At 46.2% G+C, this 20,597-nt stretch overlaps 1 protein-coding gene across 1 annotated transcript in view; it reads right to left on the bottom strand.

The window, feature by feature from the left end:
* The window catches only part of TMPRSS5 (transmembrane serine protease 5), a 245,206-nt gene extending 243,308 nt beyond the window's left edge, over positions 1-1,898 (bottom strand). The window contains exon 1 of the mRNA XM_075909414.1: positions 1,655-1,898. The gene's annotated coding sequence lies outside the window, so the exon portion shown is untranslated. The remainder of the gene's footprint in view (positions 1-1,654) is intronic.
* Between the last annotated feature and the right edge of the window lie 18,699 nt (positions 1,899-20,597).

Raw genomic sequence — 20,597 nt, 5'->3', positions numbered from 1 at the left:
TGGGGCTAGAACCAGCATTTCTCAAGCTTCGTGCACAGCGACCCCCTTCAGACCACAAAAATTACTTCACAGTGCCAGGAAAAGGGGGCCCAAGCCAGTGGGTGGGGCGAAAGCCCAAGCCCTGCCATTCAGGTCTCAAGCCCCTGGACTTTGGCTTCAGCCTCAGACGAATTAACCCCAGCCCTGGTGACCTCATTAAAACAGAGCGGCAGCCTATTTTAGAGTCCCACCTTTTAGAGTCCCATAGAGGCTAGCTATGTCATGCTAGATAGGTGCCCAGGCCCCGAGCTTTGGGTGGGCCCCACGGCAGCCACCTTAACTGTCCTATAGGCAGGGCCCAGGGGATTATCATGGGGCCTGGCACATGGCAGCAGCAGGAGTCGCCTCCCGTCGCCCACCATGGTGGCAGGAGCCTGAGCAACTTGGCAGCCTGCTCCATTCCCTCACCCTCTCCCAACCAGCTGTGTCCTGCTTCATCACAGCAGCAGGAATCACCCAGCCACAGACACAGCCCCCACCCCCCGCTTCCCGCTGCTATGATGAAGCCGAGCGCAGCTAGGTGGGAGGGTGACGCAGCAGGGCGAAGCAGGCTGCTGGGTTGTTCTGGCTCCCGCGACCTCAGGGGAGGGGACAACGGGACAGGGGCAGAGCAGCGGTGGGGCCTGTGGTAAAAGAGTTACCCTGAACCTCGTGCCTGGGACACTATGGGAGGGTTGCCCCAGGGCCCAGATGGCCCTGTACAAGCTAAGGAGTTCTAGAAAGCAGAGCCCTTGTGCAATATACTTAGGCCTTGGTCCAGGCCTCTAGGAGGAAGCAGGCACTGCCCACTGTGCCCCCTAGAAAAGGGAGGAAGGGGTAGAACTTGGATTCACCCCGCAATGATCTCACTCACCAAAGCAACTGAGCCCATGCGGGTGACATCTGGACCACAGCAAATTGTTGCTTCCAGTTGAGCAAGCAGGTACCGAATTTTGCCTCTGAATTACTCCTCCTTGTGCATCCTGCAGCAGCATCACTTGGTTAGGACTGTGCCAAAAGTGACAAACCTGCCCTTAATGTCAATGGCTACATTATATTTTCAAATGGCCTTCCGGACCCTATTCCAACACCGATTAGAGGCAATCGAGGGCCTGGGATGAGAGAATGCATGCACACAGCAAGTGATTGCCAGTGAATTGCTTCACAGCTTTAGGGAATTTTGTGGAGGGCTATTTTTAAAAAACCTGCAATTCACACAAGTTTCTGCCTTCTCTTAAGATAGCTTTGCATTATCAAAGGGCATCGGGAGAATAGAAAGAGTGATATTGCTGCATTTAGCACTGATTTTTCTCTCCTTCACACTGAGTCACTTAAGCTAACATTTAATTAATTTGTGACACTTTGACAGTTTTCAAGAAGACATTTGTAGAGCCATCAAGCTGCATTGATAGCACTGTCAGACAAGCACCTTTTGAATTAGCAGCTATTAAGGACCCATGCAACAAATTTACAAGGTTTATCATACAATCTGTTCTCTGAATGAGCAAAGCACACACAAAAAGCTCAGAGAAACACAAAAAGGCCTATTGTTCACAAGGGAGTTTGATATTTCCAAATGTTTTTCTATTTTGATCACTTAACTCTGCTTAATACAGCAGATTTGCCTTTGTCTTACCTTGTTGCAACATCACGTAGCCAGGCTGGCTTCAGTCTAGCCATGGTCTCAGATCCCCCTGGCTGAAGTGGTGTCTCTCCACCTTCCCACTTTGGATTCAGAACCAGGCCCACACAGCTAAAAAGGCTCATAAAACTTAATTCTCTGCCCACCGTAGCTTTTCCCCTCGCCTCTCTCAGTGCTGAAAATTAATGGACAAGACAGCCTCCCCTTCCTTTCAGTCTCTTCCTGAATCAGCCCATCTTTCCACTTGCTGCCCTTCCAGTGTCGCTTTCTCAGCCCTTTATAGAAAGCACCTGCCCTCAGCTGGAATGTCTGACCTCTGGCTACTTGGCTCTTAAAGGGGCAGACAGCGCTTGTGATGGATAGCTGTTCTATAGGGGTTTGCCAGTATCCCCAGGACTTTCAGAAGTGACTCATGAGTTGGGTTATCCAACTTAAGACCCCATAGGAAGTGCTGAGTATTGAAAATCAGGCACCTTTAAGTTGGACCCTCCCCCCCCCCCAAAGATCAAGGCACCCAAAATAATCACTTTTTGAAAAAACCTTGCCTTTAATTAGTGATCATATTCTCATAGTACTGACCAGTTCCAGAGACTTGTATCTCTCTGCCCTTACACCTGACAGAGCTCTGGTCAAACACCCAAACGTCACCTGAGCATCTGAAAGTGCTTGACAGGAGTGAACTCAGCCGGGCAGTACCACTGAGCGAGATCAACGCTGTTACCCCCGTTGTATAAACAGGGAAAGGGAGACACAGGCGGGCAGCTGCCTTGCCCAATGTGTGTTACACAAGGAGTGTATGACAGAGCTGGGAGCAGACCCCCAGGGCTCTAGCTCTTGGCCCCCTCGCTGCACCTACTGGACAACACTCCCTCTCCTTCACTTTGTAAAGTTTGAACTATCCCTTTCGCCGCAGTAGCACCAGGTTAAGACCAGGCCGTATATAGCTAGCGCCATGTGATCTCACTGCAAGACACAAGGGCAGGACACTCTCACAATGGGGCTAGTGCGCACAAAGTCCCATGTTCAGCAAGTGCCCTGCTTTCAGATCACAGCCGGGGGAAAGGTGGGCAGGGGGGAGGGATCCTAGTCAGCAGGCTGGCTTCACAACACATTAAGCAGCAACTACCCAAACTACAAAGTCAAATGCTCTTGGGTTGTGCTCAGAGGTGAAAGTAACTTACAATTTCTTACCGGTACTGTCCTATTGCAACCCAGGTCTCTGCCAGCTCTTTAAATAGCTCCCTGCAGGCTTTTGCCGCAGCTCACCCAGCTCTTGCTGGAGCTGTGCACCAGGGTGCACCCGCTTCCTTTCACCTTTGCTCACGTCCAATGACACGTGCCCTGATGGCACTTGAAAGATGCAAGCTTAGGTCCTTTTCCCTGACAGACGAAATAGGTTTAACTTAGACGCTGATGGCAAACCCAGCCATCCCTCCAGGGGCTGACTAGCATTTACCTGCCTCTGCTGCAAGCCAGACACATTCTGCTTGCTGCTTCTGTAGAACATCTGGCATTATCACATCTCATGCAGGGTAGCTATTATTGTTCACATTAAAATTCAGTGCGGCCTGCTTTTGTTATTTTTCTCTGTGGTTTGTTGGAGGAGGTGTTCAGGCATGGCCACTGCTGGCCACGAGGGCCCTGAAATCTACCGGCCTTGCAAGCACTCTAGGTACAGCCAATGGTGGTGACCAAGACAGTACTGAGGCAAAACCAGTGATGCTTCCTCTGGGGCAAAATTCAGGAGGTTTCTTCATTGTATCAGGATTTCCAGAATGAAATGTTGCATTTGCTGTTTGAGCAAATCTGGACACACCCAGATCAATCTGCAAACACCCCAGAGATCCCCCCAAATGTCTTGCCATCTCTTTCACGCAGTCACATGCACACATTGCAATCAGCTGGCATTGCACACGGCTCTTGCTTTCTGACCCTCTTTGCTTCCGTGTCCCCCTGTGGAGGGAAACAATACAGGGGCCAGTTGCTGTTGTAGGTAGAAAAGTACCGGCTGAATGTGTTTGCCATCTTAAAAAAATTACCTGCCTTTGTAAGAGCTAGAAGTAGTGAGGGCGGTGAGCGCTGCAAGATTTGCAGCACATCTGCTTGCAGCTGTTTAATTATTGCACAACAATTGGCAACTGGTTGCCGAGGAGACCGTTTTGTTACTCTGTCACAACATTTTGTTTCCTTCAGGGGTTGTTTGCAGAATTTTACCAACTCCTTAATGCCTCTGCTGTCATTGCAGACACATAAGTAAGCCTTGCTAATAGATACAGCCCAACCATATACCCATGGTGCTGTCAAAAGAGATTGCTAATGCATTGAGGAGTAGAAATGTGGCTGGTGTAAAATCAGCTTTAGTGAAACTATGCTGATTTACGCCATCCAAGCATCTGGCTCCGAGATTGTGTGCAAATCTGTCAGTCTTCACGGTGACAATGTCCTCAGATCCTGTTTGTCTGGTTACAATTATGACAAATTGTAACAGATGGATAGAGTGTGAGTTCTTTAGGGACAGGGATTGTTTTTAAATTGACTTGTTTGTCAGTGGCCAGCACACAGGGGCTGTAATCATGGAGCGAAAGGTTCAGAACGACTTCAGTGTGAACCAGAGTAAGAATACAATGAAAGGAACCCAAGGCAGGAGACGCAACTGGAACATGTTGAGGAAAAGAAGCAGGCCAAAGGCCAGGGTGGTTTTGTTTAAAATGCCCTGGGTGGTTTTGTTTGCAATGATGAACTAGATAAGTCCAAGGATTTCTATGGGTACGTCTAGACTACAGGCTTTTGTCGACAGAAGTTTTGTCGACGGATACTGTCGACAAAGCTTCTGTTGACAAAGAGCGTCTAGACTACATCCAGTTCTGTCGACAAAGCAAGCAGCTATGTCGACATGGCAGTGTAGACGCAAAGGACAGTGTAGATGCAATAACGCCTTCTGTCGACAGAGCTCCATCAACAAAAGGCGTTATTCCTCGTAGAATGAGGTTTACAGCCATCGACAGAACTCAGCGACAGTGTAGACGCAGGTATAGTTTTGTCGACAAAAGTGGACAAAAGTCCACTTTTGTCGACAAAACCCTGTAGTCTAGACACACCCTATGAAATGAAGGGAACAAGTGACCTAAACAGAAGGAAACAGAGAAGAGTTACCTGTTATCTTACAGGGAAGAAAGAAATGGGAAGTCCACAGCAGCAAACTAGATTCAACAAAGGCCAGAGGATGGTTAGCCACCAGCAGGGTTGGCAAATCAGAAGGACAAAAGAATTTCTAGCTTTTTAGGAAAGTCATTAGGGCAGAAACCAGGAAGGGGAAACTCACATTAACATGGCTTCTTTCCACTCCCCAGAGTTCTAGAGCTTGGGATACTCAGTTAAGAGTGGCAGAGCATCACTGTGTTCATATATAAAGTGTCTCTTTATTCTGCAGCACTCACTCTAAGGGGATAACGCAACAAACAGCAGCTGCATTAGGTTCTCACTTCTCTGCACCCTGCAGTCCCAGTGGGATGGGACCGAGGTGCAAAATACATACAGCTGGCGCCAACCTTCGCGGATTCTCTCTGTGCAAGGCCTGGCCCCGAGAAGGGAGACCTTCACAGCTGCGTCGCTCAGCCTAAAGAGCATAGCCACACGCTTTCAAAAATCCATCCTCACCCGCATGGCAAGGGACAGCAACGAAACTTACTGAAGCCATTCCCCACACACTGGCTTCTCCTAGGGTATGTCTACACTGCAGTCAGACACCTATAGCTGGCCTGTGTCAGCTGATTCAGGCTCACAGGGCTGGGACTGTGGGGCTGCTTAACTGCAGTACAGATGTCTGGGCTTGGAGGGGGAAGATTCCCGCTGCTTGGGTTGCAAACAGAAATAGAATGTCTACATCACAACTAAGCCCTACAGCCCGAGCCCAAATCAGCTGACATGGGGCCAGTACTGCAGTGTACCCCTGATGGGACTCCACGAGGCAGCTTCTTGGTGTGAGGCCCTGTGTGACAGGTTTTGTCTTTCAGCAAGATAATGAAGTCTCCCTTGCATGTATGCATTTGCATTCCGACAATCCTGCTTGCCCAAAGCCCAGACTGGACAACAGGGTGTGGATCGCTCCCTAATCACCCTGTTCCATTCATTGCTTCTGACACATCTGGCACCAATCGCAGTCCAAAGATACTGGGCAAGTTGGATCATTGGTCTGACTCTGTATGGCCAGGCTTATGGTCCTACGACACAGAGGTGAGATTTACAGGCCTGGAGGATGAACCCAGCCCTCTGTCCACAGAACAGATCAAAGAGGGACTGCAGAATGGGGCTTGTTTGGAGTAGCGTGTTGCAGAAAACACAGAACTTTTTGTCTGCCCTCAGTGGATCCGTGGGATGTGCAAACTCAGACCATCTTTTCCTCTCAAGAGCCTGCGCCCAAGAAAATCTAGACGGAGCAGGAAGAAACAGTTTTCCCAAGTGTCAGAGTACAGTTTGGAAACGTAGGCATGCTTTCTGCAATTACGACTGACGGGTGGAACTGAACTTTCTGCGTGATGGACACGTGAGGTTTCCTCCTCCCCCCCGCCCACATGGACTGGATCCATTATGGATCGAATTGGAGACTTAGGAGCAGCAGTCCTGTGCTTGCCATGGTCTCAGCTTCAAGGGCAACCCCAAATGTGGCCCATATCTCTAAAGAGAGGTTAGGTGAGGACGTTGGCCTTTGGATATAATGCCCCTGTCCTGGCCCCTACCTTTCGCTACCCATTGCAGCCTCACCCAGGTAGGATCTCAGAGGCATGCCCAGTTCAGCCCCGACTCTTCTTGTCAATTTTCATCATTAGCATGATCCATTTCAAGCAATTTTTAATGATGATTTACTTATTTTCCCAATGGCAAATCAAACCCAAAGCCCCCAGAGGCACAGAAGTACAAAAACAAAGCAGGTCAGGGCCCATCTGCTCTGTGTGTGGGGAGTTCACTGATCTGCAACGCCAAGAGCCAAAGTCAGGCCCATCCCTATGTGACCCAGCACCGACATACACACCACCCCGCATAGGGCGGAGCGTCTACTCCATGGGGAAGCTGCAGGGACAGAAGCCATTTGTTGCAATGGCATCTAGTTTGGGAGAGCTGGCAATCTCAGAGCAGAGCTGGGAGGGAGCAGGCGCGGGCGGTGGTGGGTGTTATGAGTGTGGGTTGGAGGAGCAGCGAGCGGTCAGAGGACTCAGGAGGAGCAGAGGGCGGCCATGCAGCTGGCGGCTGGAGAGAAATGGTGGTTTACCCTTCAAAGCGCCACTTCTCTCTTATATGCAGTGGAAGCCACTTGTCTATTGGTAAAAAAAAAAGCCACAAAGAGACTCCATGAGTCTCAAGTGCGGAGTCTAAAGGACTCTCAGGAAAAATTAAAAACTCAAGTGCAGGATTTAAAAACAAAATGTAAAGCACCCGAATGTCTTCGCACCCAAATTACTTCCTTAACTCCCTCGGCTCCTTTATATCCCCAATTAATTAAAACTAAAAGCAAAAAAAAAAAAAAAAAAAGGCAGCTAAGAACATTGTAAATTTCTTCAGCAGTGTTCCAGGGCAACAGCCAGTCCCCTCTGCTCTCCTTCAGTCAGCTGCACCTCCTCCTAATCTACAAGCTGCAGCACAAGGCTTACCAACACATATGTCAATCGCAAATAAATAAATTTAAAAAAATAAAATAAAATAAAAAATAAAATAAATAAAAAAATAAAATAAAATAATAAAAACATAAAATTTTAAAAAAATCAAGCTCTCTAAAAAGCAATCATCCCTATCTCCCCTTCCCTCGGCCTATCAGGCCAGGGAGGGTTACTCCAATAGCCCAGTTGCAAACCATACTAAAACCAACAAAATCTGGCTTCAATAATCATGGCCCCCTTAAAACAACTGCCTGGTGCAAAAAAAAACTTGGTCACAGTACATGCTCCTTAAACACTGGAAAACCTTAAAAACCTGGTCAAAAAGTTCCCAAATAGAAAAAAAAAGCCTGAAAATTAAAAACAAAAAACCTCCAGACAGTAATTCAGTGTTACAACTCTTGCAAGTAGTTATGCCATCCAAAGTCCGGCAACGGCTTCTCTTTCAGACCAATTGGCCCACTACCAATCCCGAAAATGGACGCTCCTTAACTAAGGTACTAAAACAAAACTCTTGGCTTTACAGTTGCAAACTTATCAATATAAAGGCCGTGGGGTTATACGAAAAGGATAAGAACAAGGTCAAGAACGGGGGGGGGGGGGGAGGTTCCTCATACCCCATCCTAACAAAAAGCACGGTGTGTCATTACTGCCACCAAAAAAAAACATTAAAAAAAAATAAATGCCCGAACCAACCTTCTCCAAACCCCTCACCACCTTTTCCTCCTCCGCCTTTCCTGAACCTTGATGCACCTTCCTTTTCTCCAGAAGCTAATTCCTACTAGAACAGCTTAAGGAAACATAACTGCATCATAAATCCTTTAATTCCTATTAATCAAAAAGGGCCTACATAAATTGTAAAATCACGGAACAGCCTGTGACTTGTCTTGTAAATACTGGTGCTAGCAGATCAGCCTTAAGGTCTGCAAAATTTCCTTCTGATCCCTTATCATCCTCATCTGTTAACGCCATTGTTATTTCAAACCAACCTGTTCTTCATCCTGTTACAAAACCCCTTTCTGATTCCTTAAAAAACCCATTTCAAATCAACATGCCTTCTTACTTAGTCCGTCCTCCCCTGTTAATTTGTTGGAACGGAATCTCTTGTGTAAATTGGGCTGTACTATTTATTGTACGCCAAACGGCGTGTTCCTTAAGGAAGGGTAAAGCACCATTTCTCTCCAGCCGCCAGCTGCATGGCCACCCTCTGCTCCTCCTGAGTCCTCCAGCCTGTGCTTGTGCCTTGCTACTGCCTGGTGAGCAAGGCCTGCATCGGGGGTGACCAGGGATAGAGATGGGAGCCCACGGGGGTCAAGTGGCCTTTCCTAGCCATATGCAGCATAGGGCACCACTAGATTACTTCTTCTTAAACCCTTGCATTCCGAGTGGAGCATAGGTCATTTACAAGTCTCCTCCACTTCACTCTGTCTTGAGACAAAACTTCTAGCTGACTCCAGGAGTACCCCAGTTGTTGTCCTTCAGTCTCAGTACGTCTTCTCCACATTGTCCGAGGTCTTCCTCACTAGATTACACTGGACCCCAACTTTAGTAGGACAGCTGTGTATGCCTAAGGACAGCCCTGGGTGAAGCAAAAATCCCATGGACTGAGCCTGAGTTGGCTGTAATACACGGCCAAGGCTCTGACACTGGGATGCATATTTGGAATCAGCTTCTTTGCTTTAAGTTAACCCTTTTCACCCCAAGCATTTAGGGTTACAGTTGGTTGAAAAATGATCCAGCCATTTCACCATTGGCTATAACTCACAAAGACCCCAAACACTTATATACCTTTAAGCATGTGAGTAAGCCCAGTTAATTCAGGGATGCTATTATTACTATGCAGTATTCATTCCCAGTGTGCCCCCTTTCTTGATGGATACATACACCAATCCTGATTTTCTCTAAGGATGTGTCTACACAATGCCCTAAGTTTGAAATAAGATACGCAATTTGCACTCCATAAATTGCATATCTTACTTTGCGTCTACTCAGCACCAAATTTTGAAATAACGCGCTACCCCGTTAACCGTCGTGGAATGAAAGTTACAGGGATGCCAAAATAGCATGCCTGTTATTTCAAAAAAACGGGCGCATTTAAAAGACCTCTGGTATCCCAGAATAGCCTCCCTGTCTAGATGTACCCTAAATGCCTTTGTCTTTCCTGAGTAGCTGTTGAAGAGCAGAGACAACATTTTCCGACTAAATTGTTCCAGAATGAGAGAATATGAACATATGGAGTTATTCCAGACTAACTGTTCTGATCTAAATTCATATCCTGCCTTATTCCAGAATATCTTTCATGCACAGACAAGCCCTCAGGAACATTTCCATGAATACCCAGCATTTGTCTGAATACTCATAATGAATAATGCGACTGCACAAGCCAGACCACTGAACTTAGCGCTTTTATTCATGAAAATACCGATGAAGACGTTTCTTTCACAATGTGACGGGCTGTTTGTACCATTTCTGTGAATCAAAGAGCTGTCCCAAATTGCATTGGCACTTAAGGTGGAAGAGTTGGGTTTTCTATTCCTAGGAAAAATTGTATATTCCTAATGGCTAGGACTTCAGCACAAAATTGTTACTTGGCAGGGGTGAGATGAAAAGGTCTGGTTAGGGTAAGTGCTATTTATTATTAATTATCATTAATTTATTACAATAGTACGGAGAGACCTCAGCCAAGACTGGGACCCTGTTGTGTCAAATCCTGAACCAAAAGCTCCTATGAGACAGTGCCTGCCTTCAAGAGCTTACACTTTTAATAAGCAAGACAGTCAGAGGAAAGAGAAACAGGGTATGTCTACACTACCACCCTAGTTCGAACTAGGGTGGTAATGTAGGCAACCGGAGTTGCAAATGAAGCCCGGGATTTGAAACGAGGAGTAATGGTAGTTCGGAATAGAAAGCCTAGTCCGAACTACCTAGTCCGTGCTGCGTGTAGCCGCGTGGCACGGAGTCCGCACTAGCGGACATTTTAAAATGGCGCCGCCCGGCATGATGCAAATGAAGCCCGGGAAATTCAAATCCTGGGCTTCATTTGCAACTCCGGTTGCCTACATTACCACCCTAGTTCGAACTAGGGTGGTAGTGTAGACATACCCGCAGAGAGAGATGAAGTGATTTTCCAAACACACACACACACACACACACACACAGTAAGAGAAAGCTCTCCCCCCATCAAAGCCCCCTTGCAACGGGCTTTCTCCACTTCCTCCATCTGCACACACAGACTACATACCCCTAGACCCTCTGTCTTCAGGATCTGGGTCCACGCAAGCCCTCTTTGCCACTCTAATGTTTGCCCCTCTGTCCTGCTGGGACCTCTCAGCCCTCTCAGTCACCTTGGGTACGTCTAAACTGCGTGCCTCTGTCGACGGAGGCATGTAGATTTGTGTATTCGAAAAAGGGAAATGAAGCCGCGATTAAAATAATCGTGGCTTCATTTAAATTTACATGGCTGCCACGCTGAGCTGACAAACAGCTGATCAGCTGTTTGTCCGCTCAGCGCACTAGTCTGGACGCTCCCCTGCCGACATCAAAGCCCTTTGTCGGCAGCCCCGGTAAACCTCATCCCACGAGGAATAACGGGGCTGCCGACAAAGGGCTTTGATGTCGGCAGGGGAGCCTCCAGACTAGCGTGCTGAGCGGACAAACAGCTAATCAGCTGTTTGTCGGCTCAGCGTGGCAGCCATGTAAATTTAAATGAAGCCGCGATTATCATTTCCCTTTGCCTATAACACTCATCTACATGGCTCCGTCGATGGAGCCATGTAGACTAGACACAGCCCTTCTGAGGTGATGGCTCTTGAACAGGTCTATCATCTCTGTGGCTTGTGACCTCCCCGAGTCCATTAGGTACCCCTAACTCCTCATCCTTTCTGGGGACTGTGCCTCTTGGTATGAACCCTCTCCTAAATAGACAAGTCAGATAAAGGGAGAGCGAAAGGAAATACTGTTATCACAATTTTTACTGAGGGAAAACTCAGGCACAGAGAAATTAAATGACTTACACCACATCCATCCACAAGACATCAGTCTGGAGTCAGAAACTGAACCTAGATCTCCTGACACCTACATCGGTCATTTAACCACAAGATCAGCCTCCTCTTGGGATCTGTGTCTTACTCAGTTATCCAAACATCTTTAGGTGAAACTCCGTCTGGGAAAGATTCTCTCATGGGTTTCCCAAGATTACCAGGGTTTGATAAAATTTGATATGATTTATGCTTAAAGTATTTGGATCCTCCATCATGGTGCTAGCATGGGGGCTGGAGGCTTAGGGGATAGGGCATTCTCACCTGGGGACCACAAGGTGGTAGATTTGAGTTCTACTCTGCCCACCCTGGGAGCAACCACACAGCAGACAGAGTTGCATAAAAATAAAAGTCACGTGATAAACCTTTCTTGAGGTCCAAAAAGTGTATGATGAGATTACTTACAATTCTGCAGAGTGGTACAGGTTACCTTTCTCCAGACCAACTTGAAAGTCCCTGGGGGGGGGGGGGGGTTGCCATGTTAATCTGTAATTAAAAAAAAACTTCATCTCTAAGATGCTGCAGGACCATTTGTTGGTTTTTAAGTTTTTTGAAAGTCTCCTGACATCCTCTAATCTAAATCCATCAGCATAGGAAACATTAGTTCCCCTCTCACCCCTCCCGGAAGCCTCCAGGTTGCTCTGATTCCAGTTTACATGTTCACACTTGTTTCTGAAAGGTAAAACTATAGAATTCAATTTGCAAGAGAGATGAACCTACAAAAGAGCTTTCTCTATTTCCCGATGCTTTCTGCTCACTTGCACTGCTAACAAAGCAGTCTCTGGAGTTTTGGTTTTGATATTTTCATTTAAATGATACCGGTATTTTTCACAGTTAACTGCTAGGTATTCAGGTCCCCAGTCACCAGGAAAAACAACACCACATTAGTTTTAAAACAAGCTGCACTGGGAAAAGAGACTTCAGCTACTGGGGAGTTAGGCATTAAGTGATATCTAATTTGGTTTCCCGAATTCTCAGTCAGAGGCTCTGAGTCATTTCTAACAGACACATTGACAGGCACTACATAAATTAACATTATTTGTGTCAAAATACACTGATTGGATAATTCAATGGGTTGAGATTTGGTGGGTTGGTTTTTTTTTCTTTTCTTTTTGGTCTTCCTGTAGCTTCACTTTCTTGCAAGGCAGTGAAGAGCTACAGATTTGGTGCTACCCTTCCAAGTTGGTTCCACCTGTCCTGATTCTCCAGGTCTGTCCCTCAACCAAAAAGGCTGTCTTACTGGCTTCACAAGAGCCCTCGATGTGTGCAGGAACAGGAGGAATTAGAATATGACACAGTCTCTTTGCAACATGCTTCTGCGACACAACATGGCCGCATTGTTGTGGCACTATGTCAGTATTGCATCTGTTGTGTAGGGTGTTTGCTGTGGGTAAAAAACAATACCCGGGCATCTTTGAGTATGTAAGCTGTCTGACTCCAAAACAGTCTGTTTTTACAGCACCTAGCAATGAGGCCTTGATCCTGGCTGGGGGCTCTGGACATGACCAAAATGTAAAGTTTATTATTTACATGTAATGATTATTATATGATTGATGAGTAATTATTATTACTACTATTAATAAGCCCATGTGAGAGTTAGAGGGGGAAGGAGACAGAAATGGGGCTTAAATACAGTAGGTCAAGAAAACAAATCCCACATATGAACAGGAACACTCAGGAGCTCAAGGAAAGCATAATATGAGAGGCCAGTTGGAGGAGTTTGGTTTGGAGCATTCACAGAAACCATCACTGGAGAAAGAGGGCTGAAAAGAAGAGACAAAAGAAAGAACCAGAGATGGAAAAGGCAGAGGGGCAGTGGAAAGAGATGGAGACTGGGATAGAAGATTTATTTAAATCATGCTTTTCAGTCAAGCAATGCATCCTATGTATACCCCAACAAAGGGACTATAACTCGGAGTTGTGGTTCCAGAGATCTGAGCTTCACCACCCTGTCTCACCGAACCCCCCCAGTGGAATTACAGGAGTGTTGTGCAAGCTAAAAAGGGAGGAAGGGTATTGTTCTGTACATAGGAAAATAGTCTCAATAAATTCAGCTCTCCACAAACAGGAAAGATGAGAGATTGCAGCCTCCAAATTCTCTGGCATTGCTCACTGGTATGGCTTTCAGTCGGAAAGCCTGCTTCTTTAGTTCAAGCTGTAGTGATTCCTGCTCTTAGCACTGGAGTTTCTCTATTCTGTCTCCGGTGTCAGCCAAGATGGCAGCTGTTACACCCGCTTTACATCATCTTAAATCTGCTCACCCATTGTAACGGGTGTAGATTTTATAAGCTAGTCAGATGAAGTGTTTTCCAATATGCCCAAGGTTACTAATCCAAAATGCCCTGAATCTGTTGGTACTGGAGTCAATGTTCCCTCTAATTTTTTCCATCCAGGTGCAGAATACATTTTGTTATGTGCACCGAGGCATGTGTGGATGTGCACTACCATGCTTCCAGCTGTAGGTGCTGTGCTAATCAGCTGGATGGCATTTGAATCTCCCCTAGTTGGCCACTCCAGTACACAGTTTACAAGGACCACTGCTGGGGATATGGGTGACATGTTTTAAAATCGCCCTCTTCTCAAGTCATTAACTTTTGCGAAGGCCCTGACAGAAGATGAACTCCTATCTTTTGGAAATTAGAAGTTTTTCCAAAAAACTTCTTTTGTGGGAAGTTTATGCAGGATGCCATGGATTCTTCATGCCACCAACTGGCTTTCTTTCTCTTGATAGACACTGCGGGTAGAAAAGTATTTGTCAAGTACTGGGTCCCTTCATGTTTGGAAACACATCTCTAGGCCTAACTGCTTACCTTTTGAAATGCAAATTCAGTGTTTACATATGAAATATGTAAAGGAGCTGAAAGGCAACTAAAAGGCTGAAGAAGGCCGACGAGGTATTTTTGGCTGTTGATTGGTTGTTTTAGGCTTTAATTAGACAAACCGCTTCTCTTGTATGTCACTTCTGTCAAGACCAGTTGGCACCAGAGAAGATCCTCAACCGGTGTAAACCAGTGCAGCTCTCGGGCTTCACTGAAACTCCGCTGAGTTACTGCAGCTCAGGGTCTGGCCAATTCTCTGTAGCACTAGACCGGAGTTCCTCTTGCTACTCTTAAGAAGAGGAAAATCTTTGAGCATTTGGTTAGCTCTAACCCTGGCAAATTATAGAATTTGAAAAGCAGAATTTATGGCCTTTGAATTATTTACAAATCACTCTGGAAGCTGCCTCGTGCCGTCCTCCCAGTTCAGCAGTCCTTGCTCTGCTAGATGAAAGCCACATGTAAGCAGCTCACCTGGGCCTTCTGGGGGGTGAGGACCAGCATTTCTTATGTGTGATTTTGAAAGCTGCCCTCTCCATTCATCAGACAAACGATAGAGCTTGTCTTCGCTGAATACCTCCTCTCTCAATATCTGCCTCTGAAGGTCCAGGTATGAATGCAACTAAAACAGAAGCTTGGGTGTCTTTGTCTGATAGCACTGTGGTTGTTGATGGATACAAAGAAAAGAAACAATCATTGAAGACCTTGGCCACGAAAACCAATTTCTGAAAGGAATCTCATGTTTCTAGCTCCTGTATCACACATCACTGAAGGCAAGAGTTTAGCAGGCTTTGAAAGAGAACTGGAGGTTTCTGTGGACAGCAAGAACATCCAGTGCTATAACAATGAAGATTGTTTGGGAGACACTGTGAACTCTCCTGAACATGAGCCAACTTCTAACTAAGGGTATGTGTACACTACAGCACTAATTCGAACTAACTTAATTCAAATTAGTTAATTCAATAATTCGAATTAGCGCATCTAGACCTAAAAACTAATTCGAATTAGCGTTTTGCTAATTCGAACTAGCATGTCCACATTGAGTAGACCCTGGACCAAAGTTAAGGCTGGCCGGAACCAGTGCTGGCAGGGCATCAGGTTAGGACTTAGAGCGTGGAGCTGCTGCCTCAGGCTAGCCGAGGGCTGTGCTTAAAGGGACCCGACCCCCATCCCGGACAGACAGTTCTCAGGGTTCCCCACTTGCTTGTCTAACTTGATGAGGGACAGCAAAGCAGTCCTGTCTTGGAGTGCCCTGAGTGCCCTCACTTGGCACATCATAGCACTCGGCCATCAGCTCGGCTGCACTTGCCTCAGGCTGCCATCCGGGCGGGGTCAATTGGGGGGCTGTCAGGATCCAGGAGGCCCTGCAGGAGAGATTTCACCCCGAGGAGCCTGCAGAGCCACCCCAGTCCTCCCCATCGGGGCCTCATGCCCCATTCCTCCCTCACCTCCTTCCACTTACCACTCTCTAGCCCCCCTTCCTGATGTAAAAAATAAAGGACACGTGTGTTCAAAAATAGAAACTCTCTTTATTTAACAAAACTGGGGGACGGGATTAACCTCTGGGGAGACTGGGAAAAGGAGGTGGGAGAGAGGAAGAGAGAGGATGGAAGAGGGGAGGGGGAAATCTGGGAGGAGGGAGCTGGAAGGGGAAAGCCAAGGGAAGAAGGAGGAGGGGAAGTATAAAACTATGGTACGTCATATCTTTAGTACTGTGTACAGATGTGGTCTCCTCACCTCAAAAAATATATTTTGGCCTTGGAAAGCTGTATGAAGAAGAACTTTCGCTTATTAGTTTTAAACCTGCTGTCCATTCATTTCATTTGGTGTCCTCTAGTCCCTATATTATGGGAACTAATGAAGAACTTTTCTTTATTCACCCTCTCCACACCACTCATGCTTTTATAGACCTCTATCATATCCCCCTCAGTCTCCTCTTTTCTAAGCTGAAAAGTCCCAGTCTCTTTAGCCTCTCTTCATATGGGACCTGTTCCAAACCCCTAATCATTTTAGTTGCCCTTTTCTGAACCCTTTCCAAGGCACTAAGCACGGTCTGGCTACAGTGCTTGTGCTAGTTGCAAGCCTGCCAGCACCCAGCCAGCAGACCCTGCACCTGGCACAGCATGAGCCAGCCACCTGCTGCCACCCAGCCCTCCGCCTCTTCCCAGGACCAGGCTGGTGGCTCCCAGGTGCCTGCCTGGGGCCACAAGAGGCGGGCGCCTCCCCTCAAACCTCGATGAGGTCCACGATCTCCGCACTAGACCAGGCAGGCGCCCGCCTCTTGTGGCCCCAGGCAGGCACCTGGGAGCCACCAGCCTGGTCCTGGGAAGAGGCGGAGGGCTGGGTGGCAGCAGGTGGCTGGCTCATGCTGTGCCAGGTGCAGGGTCTGCTGGCTGGGTGCTGGCAGGCTTGCAACTAGCACAAGCACTGTAGCCAGACCGTGCCCCTTTAAGGGCTCCAGGGCCGGGAGGGAAGCAGAAAAGTTTCTCTGGTTTGGCCCAGAGTGGCCACCAGGGCAACCTGGGAAGGGCTAGCCTCCAACTAGTTCGAATTAAGTGGCTACACAGCCCTTAATTCAAACTACTTAATTCGAACTATGCATTAGTCCTCATGGAATGAGGTTCACCTAGTTCGAATTAAGCGCTCCGCTAGTTCAATTTAAATTCGAACTAGCGGTTTGTATGTGTAGCCCCTATTAAAGTTAATTCGAACTAACGGCTGTTAGTTCGAATTAACTTTGTAGTGTAGACATACCCTAATAGGGGCCAGGAGGAAACTTTTCCTGGGGGCTAGTTATCCCACGGCTTCCCGGCTCCTTGCATCTTTTCTGAAACAGCTGGTGCTGGCCACTGTCAGAGGCAAGACACTGGGCTAGATGGAATCTGGTTTGAATCAGTGAGGTTGCTCCTGTGGTGGATCAAAATCGAAATATTTTCGAGCAATTTGTCCTCTATGGTGTTTGCTCTTAAGGAGTCCGTGTCAAAAGCAGAACTGGACAGCCCATTTGACTGTAATGGGAAATGACGCTCTACTCTCCCCAAAGCTTGAACCAGGCTCACACCTTGGAAAAGCGCTGCTAAATTCATGGGGGGTTTCTATCTTTTCATTAAGGCTACGTCCATACTACATGCTTCTTGCGCAAGAAGCCTTTTGAGCAAGAGTTTCTGTGCAAAAACTTCTTGCGCAAGAGCAAGTCCACACCTCAAAGCACATCACAAAAGAGCACCTGTGCTTTTTCCCATAGGTGTTTCTGGCACAAGAAACGCTTCTGGAGCGTCCACACTTGCCTTTTTGCACAATAGCTGTAGTGCAAAAAGGAGTTATGCCTTGTAAAAGGAGGTTTACCTACACTGGCAAAAGCCCTCTCTTCTGCTGTTTAACTGTTGATTTACATGCGCAAAAGTGCATTCGAGGTGTGGATGCTCCATGGGTTTTTGCACAAAAACAGCTGCTTTTGCACAAAAACCTTGCAGTATAGACGTAGCCTAAGTGCAATGAGAAAATGTATTCTGGCAGAATGTTCTGGCTCAAAGGAACCCATGTGTTCTGAGACGAACAAACTTCTACTCTTGATTTCAAGGCCAAACAGTACCTGCTCCATTCCAATAGACATGGAAAAGCACCCAGAATGTGGGATCTTTGTTTGAACTCCTTTACCCATTGAGATTCTCTGCTTGTCACAGGAAGTCTTAACTTTCTATGCGTATCTGCATCGTAGAACACCACATGCGCTGGTGATAAAACTCCATTCAGATAAAAAGATGTATGGGAAATGGGAATTAGAACGTAACATTTTGCTTGCTGATTCCCCGGCAGTACCTGCTCTTCTGCTATTCATTTAAATTCCACTGAAAACAACTGAATGTTAAATTAGGTACATTCAGCAACAAATCAGGTGCATTTTACTAGAATTCAGCAGCAGAAGGTTTCGCTTATGGTAGCACTTAAAGGCCCCAACTGAGAAACATACTCCATTGTGCTAGGCGCTGTACACACCACCTGTGCCTCAACAAGCTTACAATCTACATGGAAAAGCTGTTGGGTGTGAGATAGGAACTATTATCACCCCCATTCCACAGCTGGGGAATTGAGGCACAGCCTGATTAAGTGACTTGCCCATCGTGACAGAGGCAGTCTGTGACAGAATTGGGAAATGGACTCAGACCTTGTGTTCCAATCCAGCATTTTAACTATAAGCCCATCTTTCACTAGCTAGCCATAAATAACCATTCAACAATCCAGCACATGCTTTCTACATGGATTTCTGGTGCATCAAGAAGGAGAGCAGACACATTTTGCCTACACATATCTGGTATTTGCCACAGCACAACAGGGTTATACTTCCTAGAGGATCGAGGGGTACTACAGCTAAGCAAGTCGTGACTGTATTCACTATGGCTACGTCTACACTGGCATGATTTTCCGGAAATGCTTTTAACGGAAAAGTTTTCTGTTAAAAGCATTTTCGGAAAAGCGCGTCTAGATTGGCAGGACGCTTTTCCAGAAAAGCACTTTTTGCAGAAAAGCGCCCATGGCCAATCTAGATGCGCTTTTCCTCAAAAAAGCCCCGATCGTCATTTTCGCGATCGGGGCTTTTTTGCGGAAAACAGTACTGTGCTGTCTACACTGGCCCTTTTCCAGAACAGTTTTCCAGAAAAAGACTGTTGCCTGAATGAGAGCAGCATAGTTTTTCCAGAAAAGCACTGATGATTTTACATGAGATCGTCAGTGCTTTTCCGGAAATTCAAGCGGCCAGTGTAGACAGCTGGCAAGTTTTTCTGGAAAAGTGCTGATTTTCCGGAATAACTTGCCAGTGAAGACACAGCCAAAGTGTCAAGCTCATGCTATTCCCTCCTACTTAACAGACACTCCAAGAATGGATTCATTCCTTACTGCCCTTGGAGTTTTGTCCCAACAATGTGGTAGTTGAAAGTTCATGATTATACTTATGAATTATGTGCACTGCCTTGTTTTGGCCGCACATGCTGCAGTTTGATGCTCTGGTTCTTTCCACTTTGTGGCCTGTTTACAGTTTAACCAACCTCTGGGAACAAAGTGGAATAGTGAGCCAGAGCACTGAATAACCAAGCAGCACACCTGAATGCCTCTCAGTGTATATTTCATACATCAGGCAATGCTCATATAGGTCCCATAAATCATCTTCAAGACAAAGGTTATAATGACAGCTTGCTGATACAATGTAGAATAGTGATAGAAATGTAGCCGTGTTAGTCTGGGGTAGTTGAAGCAAAATGCAGGACAATGTAGCACTTTAAAGACTAACAAGATGGTTTATTAGATGATGAGCTTTCGTGGGCCAGACCCACTTCCTCAGATCAAATAGTGGAAGAAAGTAGTCACAACCATATATACCAAAGGATACAATTAAAAAAAATGAACAAATATGAAAAGGACAAATCACATTGCAGAACAGAAGGGGGATGCGGGGGGGGGGGGGGGGGGAGGAAGGAAGGTAAGTGTCTGTGAATTGCTGATATTAAAGGTAGGGAGAGTGGGATGTTTGTGAGTTAATGGTATTACAGGTGATAATTGGGGAAACTGTCTTGGTAATGGGTGAGAAAGTTCAAAGACTTGTTAAGTCCTTGTTGGCAAGTGTCGAATTTTAACATGAATGACAGTTCAGAGGATTCCCTTTCAAGTGCAGATGTAAAAGGTCTTTGTAGCAGAATGCAGGTGGCTAAGTCATTTAGAGAGTGTCCTTTCTGGTTAAAGTGGCAAGAAACTGTTTTCTCTTTGTGATCTTGTCTGATATCTGTTTTGTGGGCATTAATCCTTTGGCGAAGTGTCTGAGATGTTTGTCCAATGTACATAGCAGACGGACACTTTCGGCACATGATAGCATAGATTATATTTCTGGATGCGCAGGAATATGTGTTCTTGATCTTATAACTCACTTGATACTATGTAGGATGTGTCACATAAGATTATCTTGCAATGGGTTGATTGGTTACATAGTATCTGGTCATGCCCATCCTAACCTTCAGTGCCCCAACCCAAAATATTTCAAAGACGTTCAGATTTGTATGTTAATTTTCATATTTCTCTTTATTTTGTAGTTTGCCCCTCAACGGCAGATATTGATATACAACAAGAAAGGCTCTTCTCATGGTATTTCCAAACTGATTGCTATACTCTGACATTTCAGAAAAGCATCTGAGCCAAACCTCTAAAGCATCAAAGACTTGCCCATCCATAATGACAACTAGTGGTAGCCAAACTATTTGGTAGGATTAAAATTAATTAAGAATTCATCCTCTTTTTTTGGTTCACAAATTGTGTGTGCAGTGATGTGAGTACATTTAACAATGTACCATGATTGCTAAGTATCGGCTAATTATTTTATATGAATAATTCTGTCTTCCACTACAACAGACAAAATATATGAGCCTTAGGAGAAAGGCTGACTGATTTTTTT

This window comes from Pelodiscus sinensis, chromosome 26 (genome assembly GCF_049634645.1).
Source record: "Pelodiscus sinensis isolate JC-2024 chromosome 26, ASM4963464v1, whole genome shotgun sequence".
NCBI classification, from domain to species: domain Eukaryota; kingdom Metazoa; phylum Chordata; order Testudines; family Trionychidae; genus Pelodiscus; species Pelodiscus sinensis.
This window is presented reverse-complemented; position numbering and strand designations above follow the sequence as displayed.